The sequence below is a fragment of the Triticum aestivum genome, chromosome 7A (assembly GCF_018294505.1).
Source record: "Triticum aestivum cultivar Chinese Spring chromosome 7A, IWGSC CS RefSeq v2.1, whole genome shotgun sequence".
In the NCBI taxonomy this organism is placed as follows: domain Eukaryota; kingdom Viridiplantae; phylum Streptophyta; class Magnoliopsida; order Poales; family Poaceae; genus Triticum; species Triticum aestivum.
Window position 1 is genome coordinate 18,080,010 of NC_057812.1, and position 9,931 is coordinate 18,089,940.

Here is a 9,931-nt window from a genome sequence, read left to right on the forward strand (position 1 = left end):
TTAGCAATCAAATGAGTATGACTACTCTCTACTTCTATCTGAAATCAGGACGATATCTACTTGGCAGCCAAAGGAGTATATACTATTTTATTATTAAAGGAGTATATTACTATCAGAAACAGGGTTGGTTATATATATAATTTGCAGCAAATTAAATACGTATATACAACCCCAAAACAGACATGAGAGGTATCTGTACCAGATAACAAATAAAAGTACACACTTGCTTTTATATATCCCAGTTCAAGCATATATTTACACCAAAAATGGATTACAGTAAAAAAGAGTATATCTTGCGGCCAATATGAATATGTTTCGCCAGATGTCAACACACACTTCTTTTCCAAAGCACAAATTTTCTGCAGTTTGCGGTAAGATCTGAAAGTAAAGAAGCATGGTTGTTAGGTCAAGAACTGGAGCATAAACAAACAAGAAGATCGGAAACTTGTTACACAACGAAGAGATGGCGATTGCTTCATAAATTCAGTACGTCAAAAGAGAAACAGTGGCAGTGTATTAGGACTAGAACTCCGTATAATTTACAAGATGATCTTTCTTTTGTAGTTTAAACTAGGATAACAACAATATTTATTAAAGACGTGCCCTGCTCTTTCTCACTTTTCTTCTTATCAAATAAAGAAGCCTGAAAGAAATCTGGTATAATTAGTTTGCTGGACAAATATATATGAGTATGCCCAGAAATATGAGTATGTTCATCCAAAAAATAGTACTCACTCTATAAAGAAATATAAGAGCGCTACTTTAGTGATCTAAATGCTCTTATATTTTTTTATGGAGGGAGTATCTTCGAAGCTGTGAGTATGGTTAGTATATTTGTTACAAAGCAGCATTTTCCTAGAAAGGAGTATGTTGATCTAAAGATGAGTATATTCAGATCTATGAGTATGAATTTACAAGGAGAGTATATGCACAAAAAATACAAATATGTTCGTCTAAACAGTTAGTGAGAAGCAACTATTGTATGTAATCCATTCTGGTGTTTTCCCATCGAAGTGGTGACATTCTTCTTTTATGACCGAGGTGGGCAGCGTGCATACATAGCTGAAGCTGAGCACATACGTATGTCGCCGACAGGAAGGATTGAATCATCACAGTTGTCCGAGTGCAGGTGCAGTCGGCCACCAGGAGAGCCTCCATATAAGACACAAAAGAAATTATGTTCTTCTCCAGGAAACAACAGATCAGAAAAAATAATAACCGGAACTAAATCGTATGGAGACAAACCACATGCCGCTGGCCGCCTGGCCCTTGGAGTCGAGGCTTCAAGATCAATTGGAAAGAAGGTGGGTCCGTTGTACTGATGCATGTCTCTCAGTCCCATCCATATAAACTAGCGAACCGGAAGGCAACGACGAGGCCAGATGACGATCACCTGGAATCCAACAGCAGGGGGAGAGAGCTTCCCATGAATCTTGTTTTGCGGTCGGAGGTTGTCGCCGCAAGTCGCGCATCTCATCGTCCCCGTTAGATGTTGTCGTGCCACTGCCGCCGCCGCCGTCGCCCGTTATGATACGTCGGTGAGGTGGTGACATGCCATAGGAGGAGCCGCCGAGAGTGATTATCTTCTACGAAGGGATCATCTAAAAATTGTAATCAGGTGAGAACAGTTAAATAGAATCCCTAAAAATGTGGATCGGTCAACGAACTGTTGTTTTCTTAAATAAAAAAGCGTCGCAGGTTTAAAGAGCGACTCGGGCGCCCAAGAAAAAAAAAGCACACGTGGCATGGGAGTATGTACTCCTAGGTGTACCAACCCATTTTCCTATATATATATATATACCCACGAGGCTTAAGCAATAAAACATCGAACTATTCCACCAATCCTCTCTCTCCCTTCTAACAGTGTCCATGGGTGATCCGATGGGTTGCCCGATTAATATTCATAATTGAATAAATATTTATTCTATATTACATTTGTACTTTTATTTGAATGCCCTTCATAATTATAGAAGTATAAACCAAGACGCATTGTACTACTAGTAATTGATAGTAGTAAAATAACAGGACAAGTTACACGGCACGTCTAGCAGAACCATACGAACACTTGCACTGAACATAATCATCTAGGAAAACGTTATTTTTAAACCGGATGATTCTTGTCTCGCGTAAACCGCCTTCTGCGTGCGCCACGCGTCCCATGGAGGCCCACCCACCGCCCACAGTTTTCTTATCTACAGCCGGGAGGCACGCAAACCACCCACTCTTTTTCCTCTCTCTGCACGAGATCCCCTTCCTCTCTATCAGAGCAACTCTAGCAGACCCGCATCCCGCCCCGACCCGTAAAATAACCGCCAAAATGCGGGTCGAGGTGAAAAAACCAGCCCGATCAGACCCTTCATCCGGCCCCGGCCCGCAAAAACTTTTAGGGGGCGCGGCAAAATCCCGAGCCCAACCTGGGAAAACGCGGGTTTGCACCTCGCGACTGCGGTGCCCTGCATATAAGCAGAAGCGGTTGGTAGGGGGACATTTCTCTCTCCCCCCTCGCGTCGCCGCCGGCCGCCGCCCAAGATTCCGGCGAACGCAGCCGGCAGGAGCATGTCGGAAGGCCACCACGCGCACGAGGCCTCCCCCTCCCGCCTGCGTCGGCGGGCCGCGGGATTTGCAGATCTGCTGCACTTCATCGCGGGCCGCCGGATTTGGCTTTTTCCGGCCGCCGGTTGCCGCCCCAAGCGATGGAGTTGTCGGGGAGCCTCTCCCGCAGCCCAGGCAAGGGCGCATCGCCGCATGCAGGTACGAGTTCGTTCGCCCGCCGTCGGCGAAGGTTTGCGGGCATGGACTCGTCCGGCCGTCCACCGGGCTCAGCGCTCGCGCAACGTCTTTGTGGCTTGCCGATGCCGCTCATAGAGTGCGACGACTGCACGCGGAAAGTGCTGCGGCTCACTTTGAGCACGCCAAAGCACCCGGATGGGTGTTTTTCAAATGCGAAAACGACGGGGTACGTGCACTTGCGGTAGCTCGTTTCATAGTTCATTCTTTAGCTAAATTGCGGTGGCTCACTTCGAGCTTGCTCATTCTTTTGTGTAGGACGAAGGATGCTCATTTTGGTTTTGGGAAGGGCGCCAATACATTGATTTGTTGATAGAAAGAAATTTAATAGTTGTTAGTGCACTCCTTAGTACAATCGAAGGCAATGATGCGGCTGCATGTGCAACTAGAGGGAAAGCAACATCTACTTCTTCCGAACCAAAGATGAAGAAAGAAGAATGCAAAATCAAGAATCCACAGATCAACAAAGAATGCATGGAGAAGATATTTGTCCAACTAGTGGGAGCAGTTATGGAAGTTGGAAATCTACTAAAATGCATACTTGTAGTTCTTGTTTTCTTTGGTCTTGCTATTCTAGCAAAGATTTGGTGATACCTTTTGTATCCAATGTTGTTAATAAAGCAAAGCAATGCAATATGCTATATCAAATTAAGTTGGGAATTTAAGTTTTGCGGGCCGGGAGGAGCTGCGCCAGATCAGACGCCGCCACCCCAACCCGTAAAAAAGCATATTCTGGAAATATCCTTTTTTACGGGTCTATTATGCGGGGTCTGCAACCGCCGGCCCGCAAAGGCGTTTTTCCGCGAACTGTAAAAACGTTTTGCGGGTCGGGAGGATGCAGGGTCTGCTAGAGTTGCTCTCACCTTCGTCTCTATTCACTCCTCTCTGCCATGGATACGATCTCAAGCTGCTGCCCCCAAGCTCGTACTCTCCGTTTAATGTTTTGCAAAGCATAGCCATGATGTGAAGCAAAGATGGCCGTTGCCGCCGCGCTGTGTCGCAACACTCGTCGGCTCAGCCGTTGGTGGGAAGCAGCGCTTATCGGCGTTGCAGGGGAGACCCGCGCGATGCTCACCGGCGTTGATGGGGACATTGGTGCGGCCATGCAGCGCCCACCGGTGCTGCTAGCTGTCTGGGAAACGACACCGCAGGATGGCATCGGTGCTGCACCATCGTTTGGTGCGAGGCACTCGTGACGCCGCAGTATCGCATTGGTGCTGCAGACCGGCGCCCGGTGTGACGCGCTCGCAGTGCTGCAGACGACGATGGCGCCATCAGGGATGCAATGGAGGGCCGCGGGTCGCTGAAGCTCCACCAGGGCTGCAATGAAGCGCCGCCGGAGCTGCAACGAAGCGCGCCGGAGCTGCAATGAAGCTCCGTCGGTGCTTCTGTGGAGCTTCGCCATGGCGTCGGGGTTGCAGTGAAGCGTCGCTAGGGGCTGCAATGTAGCGTCGCCGGGGTCGTAGGCTGCAATGGAGCTCCGTCGGCGCTGCCTTGAAGCGCCATTGGTGCTGTAATGGATCTTCGCTGGCACCGTCGGTGCAGCGTTGCAGCTTTGTCTCGCCGTCGGAGGTTGCATTGGAGCTTTACCAAAGGGTGTCATCGGGGCTGCACTTGATGTTTTCCATGGATAGCACCGGGAGGATCTCGGTACTATGCCAGATCGGACGTCCACCAACGCTAGAACGGACGGCTAGCTACGCGGATGATTTCTCTAAAAAATCACCCGGCTGATCCGTAGCAGCCGCCAATCATCTATAGGCTCACTCACATGTTATTTTGGCCCAAAGCTAGTTCGGCCATGGGCCTTTGGCTGGCTCCTGGGGTGTTTTGGGCCCTAATGGGTGGAATCTACGTGCATGCAACACTGCTGGGGGGGGGTGTTTCTTCCCTCTCGTTAGGGTTTCCTCTCTCGGCGGCGATCTACGCCACCGTTGAGACATAGCTTCGTCCCTCCCAATCCTTTACCCGGGAGATCTTGATTCGGGCTGATCAAGGGGTGGTCTGGTACCGCTACCCAGCCTTGGGTGAGTCTCACGGGAGGAATAGGGGTAGGGTTCACAGCTTTTCTGACACCCGGCGAGAATACTCTTCGGGTTAGGGTTTGGGTGATGGCTGAGGAAGGGGTCGGCAAGGCCGGTGGCTCTTCTTCTGCTAGTGAGATCGCAAGGTTGATGGAAGAATTGGGGCTCCAGGAGGACGATCTTAATGATGTGATAGTAGATGAGGCTTCGGTTCCTCAAGATGTAGTGCGCTGGATGGCTGTGGCCAGAGTCCATATAGACAAGCCATACAGCTAGACTTGGTTCTTCCGCAACATGAGATCGGCATGGGATCTAGCCTAGGTGGTGAACTTCAAACCTCTGGAACCGAATCTGTATACATTACAGTTTAATTGCCTGGCAGATTGGGAGCGAGTTATGGACGAAGGACCATGGAATTTTAGAGGGCATGCGGTCATAATTACGCCGTATGACGGAATAACGCAGCCATCAAAGGTTCAGCTGGACACTCTCAACATATGGATTCAGATACACGACGTCCCGAAACTTTTTGCACATCTTGTGCCAGCCCTAGCAGCCAAGGTTGGTGAGGTTCTTCATACAGAGGGGGATTCTTATGACTACACGGGAAACTTTTACCGTGTGTGGGTAAAAATCAATGTCCATAGGCCCTTGAAGAATGTCGTGTCGTTGATCCGTGATGGACAGAGGCAGATCTACCGTGTCAAGTATGAACGTTTGCCGGATTGGTGTGCTATGTGCGGACATCTAGGCCATGTTTTCAAGGAACATGGTGATGTGATACACCCAAAATCCGCATTAGTGTTCAAGGATCTGCGTGCGACATGGACGATGTGCTCTGGGCGTGGTGCGGGAGGAAACAGGGGACGCCGGGGCAGGCGGGGTGGTCGCTCAGGTGGTGACAGAGGTGCTGGTAGAGAAGGAACCGGGGCATACGGAGCAGAGTGGACAGAACATGAAGAGGAAAAACAGGATATCAGCATGGAGGACCCAAGCAGAAAGAGAGGGGTTCGCTCCGAAATAGGTGATAACTCGAAAGGGAATGAGGGCAAGTCTCTAGAAGATCGAGCGGACAACCAGCTCGCAATTGTTTAGTCAGGAGGAGGCATGGAGAGCCCTCCCCCAAAGAGGGACCCGAAGAGGACCAAGACTGGTTCAGATGGCATATCAGGCGTGGTGGTGAAAAATTTGGCGGCCTCCAATGAGGAGAGCCGCACAACCCAATGGAGAGCTGCGACAGTCAACGAACTTCGCGACTTAGCGAGAAAGTTTGCCCCTACCCTTTTATGTATTGTTGAAACACAGATAGAAGGAAATAGGGTAGAGAATTTAGCTGGTACTTTGGGCTATGATAAATCTTATGGTGTTGACAGTAGAGGTAGAAGTGGAGGCTTAGGCCTTTTTTGGAATAAGGAAATAAAATTTGAAGTCTTGGGTTACTCTGATTATCATTTGGATGTGTCCGTGGAAGAACCAGGGTTGGAAGAGTGGAGGCTCATGTGTGTGTACGGTGAGGCTCAAACCCACCTGAGGCACCGACGTGGACAGTGTTGAAAAATATAAGCACTTTGAGCTCGCTCCCTTGGCTATGCATTGGAGATTTCAACGAAGTGCTACGTCCAAACGAGCATGACGGGATTGCTAGACGCAGCAATGCTGAAATGCAGGCATTTAGAGAGACCGTGGACGTGTGCATGTTGCTTGATATAGGGTACAAGGGCCGTTCCTGGACGTGGGAGAAGAAGGTAACTGGTGGATCCTATACACGGTGCAGATTGGATAGGGCATTGGCTAATGCCCCTTGGATGTCATGCTTCCCGGCGGCGAGCCTGGAGCATCTAGCTGCAGCGACGTTGGATCATGGCCCTATTGTGCTAGATCTGGGACGCAACCAGACCAACTTAATGCATAAAAGCTTCCGTTACGAGTTAATGTGGGAAAAACATGAAGACTTTCGGGAGACCATTGGGACAGCATGGGCAGCGTCAGGGCCATGTGCCACGGTTCATGAACTACAACAGAAGCTACTGGGTGTCTCAAAGGGTTTGACAAACTGGAGTAAACAATCTTTTGGGAGTGTACGTCTGGAGATAAAGAACGTGAAGAAGGAGCTTGAGAAGTTGCAGAGCGACCCTTTGAGGTTAAGTCCATCACATGCGGAACTAAAATCAACGAAAGGTTGATTGAACTTTACCATCGAGAGGAGATAATGTGGATACAGCGGGCTCGGTCGGAGTGGCTTTCTTCGGGAGACAAAAACACAAAGTTTTTTCATATGCGAGCGAGCCTGAGGAGAAATAAGAATATGATTCGAGCTTTGCAAAACTCACTGGGAGTACTAGTTGACGACTCGGCGGAGCTGAGAGCTTTGGCCAATAACTTTTATCAAGAGTTGTACTCAACGGAAGGATTGCATGATGTGGAATCAGTTCTGGAGCATGTACCGCGAAAAGTTTCGGCGGCAATGAATGCGCAGTTATGTGCGGACTACACTGCTGATGAGGTTAAGTGTGCTTTGTTCCAAATGTTCCCTACGAAGGTACCGGGCCTCGATGGGTTCCCAACCCACTTCTATCAGAAACATTGGGATGTATGTGGAGAGGATGTGACAAACATTGTGCTACAGATTGTCAGAGGAGAGATGAGTCCTGAATGTATCAATGATACCGTACTTGTCTTAATCCCCAAGGTGACAAACCCCACCCTACTCTCTCAATATAGACCCATAAGTTTATGTAATGTGATATACAAAATTGCCTCCAAGGTAGTTGCGAATAGATTGAAGCTTATCTTGCCAGATATCATTTCAAAGGAGCAGTCAGCTTTTGTGCCAGGGAGGTTAATAACCGATAATATTATCTGTGCTTATGAGTGTCTGCACTTTATGAAGAGAAACAGGTCAAAGAACAATAGCTTCTGTGCTTTGAAGCTCGATGTGATGAAAGCTTATGACAGGTTGGAGTGGCCTTATCTAAAAGCTATCATGCAAAAACTGGGGTTTGCACATGCATGGATTGACACAGTTATGAACATGGTTTCATCAGTTTCCTTCTCAGTTTTGTTCAACGGCGAAAAACTTGAAGCTTTTAAACCATCCAGAGGAATTCGACAAGGAGATCCAATCTCCCCTTACCTTTTCTTGATTGCAGCAGAGGGCCTCTCGTGCCTCCTGAAAACTAGTTCTCAGTCATCACTTCTTGCAGGTGTTAAGGTGGCTCCCACGGCTCCGGCCGTTAACCATCTTTTATTTGCAGATGATAGCCTATTGCTTTTCAAGGCGAGTGTGGAGGGAGGAGAACTTGCATCAAACCTACTGAACAGGTATTGTAATGCTTCAGGTCAGAGAGTAAATCACGTGAAATCATCCATCTTTTTCAGTCGAGGATGTCCACAAGTTACTAGAGAGGGGGTGAAGAATAGCCTCCTGGTGCAAAACGAAACCCTATGTGATCGCTATCTGGGCATGCCCACTGATGTTGGACAATCAAAGAATGGAACGTTCAGATATCTGCGGGATAGAGTGTGGGAGAAAATAAGAGGATGGATGGAAAAATTGTTTCAGCTGCAGGAAAGGAAGTGTTAGTAAAGTCAATTGCGCAAGCAATTCCAGTTTATTCTATGTCATGCTTCAGGTTGCCAAGGGGGGGGGGGGGGTGTGATGATATCACCTCTCTATTTCGTCAATTCTGGTGGGGAAGTAAAAGAGGAAAGATGAAACCAGCATGGGTTGCGTGGGATGTGATGATCAGACCAAAGAACATGGGTGGCATGGGATTCAGAGATTTGGAGCTGTTCAATTTGGCGTTATTGGCAAGGCAGGCATGGAGAGTCTTGGTTGATGATGATTCCCTGAGTTCTCAAATACTCAAAGCGGCTTATTATCCAAATAGCTCATTGCTTGATGCAACCCTTGGACCACATCCATCGCAGATTTGGAGGGCCATAATTGATGGTAGAGATGTGCTTGCTCAAGGAATTATACGAAGAGTGGGAGACGGAGAAACTACCAATATTTGGCATCATAACTAGATACCGAGACCAAGTTTCAAGCGACCAATTTCTTCTCTAGTACCGGTTCCACCAGAGAAAGTATCGGAGCTTATTGATACAAACACAGCCTCTTGGAGAGCGGGACTAGTAAGAACGGTATTCACACCTTTTGACGCCGAAGAAATTTTGAAAATTCCGCTGTGTACCAGGAAGGTGGATGACTTTTGGGCTTGGAGTGAGACCCCTAGGGGAATATTCACAGTAGCGTCGGCTTATCGTATGCCTGTAACAACAAAGCTTGGCAGAGAAAATTGGTTGGAGGGGAGGGAGGAATCATCGAATATTAACATGGAGAGCGGGGAGTGGAATGACCTGTGGAAGATGCATGTGCCATCCAAGATCAAAGTATTTGCATGGAGGTTGGCGAGGCACTCGATCCCGGTGGGAGACGTGCTACACCACCGCCATATGGCCACAACAGCAGCGTGTCCTCTATGTGGAACCCAGGATACATGGAAGCATGCTTTACTAGAGTGTCCGATGTCTCGCTGCACATGGGCCCTGTCTTCGGTACAAGTGTTGGATCAGCTCTGTGTTGTGCAACACGGCAGTGCGAAAAAATGGTTGTTTGCCCTTAAAGATAGCCTCAATGCCGATGAATTTACCAGGTTGGTGGTCACCCTTTGGGCAATTTGGGGAGCTAGAAGGAAAGCTATACATGAAGGAGTATTCAGGAGCCCCCAATCCATCAACGACTTCATAAGTTCCTACTTATCAGAAATCAAGATGATATATCCTCAGAAGGTAGCAACGGCCAGAGTAGCTGCAGCAAGACCACGGGGGTGGTTGCTGCCGGTGGAGAATCATGCCAAGATAAACACTGATGCCGCGGTCGGAGGCCGGGGGAGCTTTGGTGCAGTGGCAGCAATCTGCCGGGATGCTACTGGAACGTTTGCATGGGCGTTAGCTATCGTATATAGAGCGATTGGAGATCCAGCAACGCTTGAAGCCTTGGCTATACGTGAAGCCCTTTCCCTTGCCGATGATCTATACCTCCAGCGAGTTCACGTGGCTTCGGATTGCAAGGAAGCAGTTGAGGAAGTATTGAGTGGTGGTGCACCGAACTACGG

The 9,931-nt window shown here is 48.5% G+C and overlaps 1 long non-coding RNA gene across 1 annotated transcript; it reads right to left on the reverse strand.

Annotated features, from left to right (window-relative positions):
* Nucleotides 1-208: 208 nt before the first annotated feature.
* On the reverse strand, nucleotides 209-1,518 carry LOC123154236 (uncharacterized). Its single transcript, XR_006476739.1, has 2 exons — nucleotides 1,081-1,518; nucleotides 209-378 (listed from the first exon to the last, which is right to left on the reverse strand). It is a non-coding gene; the product is annotated as an uncharacterized lncRNA (long non-coding RNA).
* Nucleotides 1,519-9,931: the final 8,413 nt, after the last annotated feature.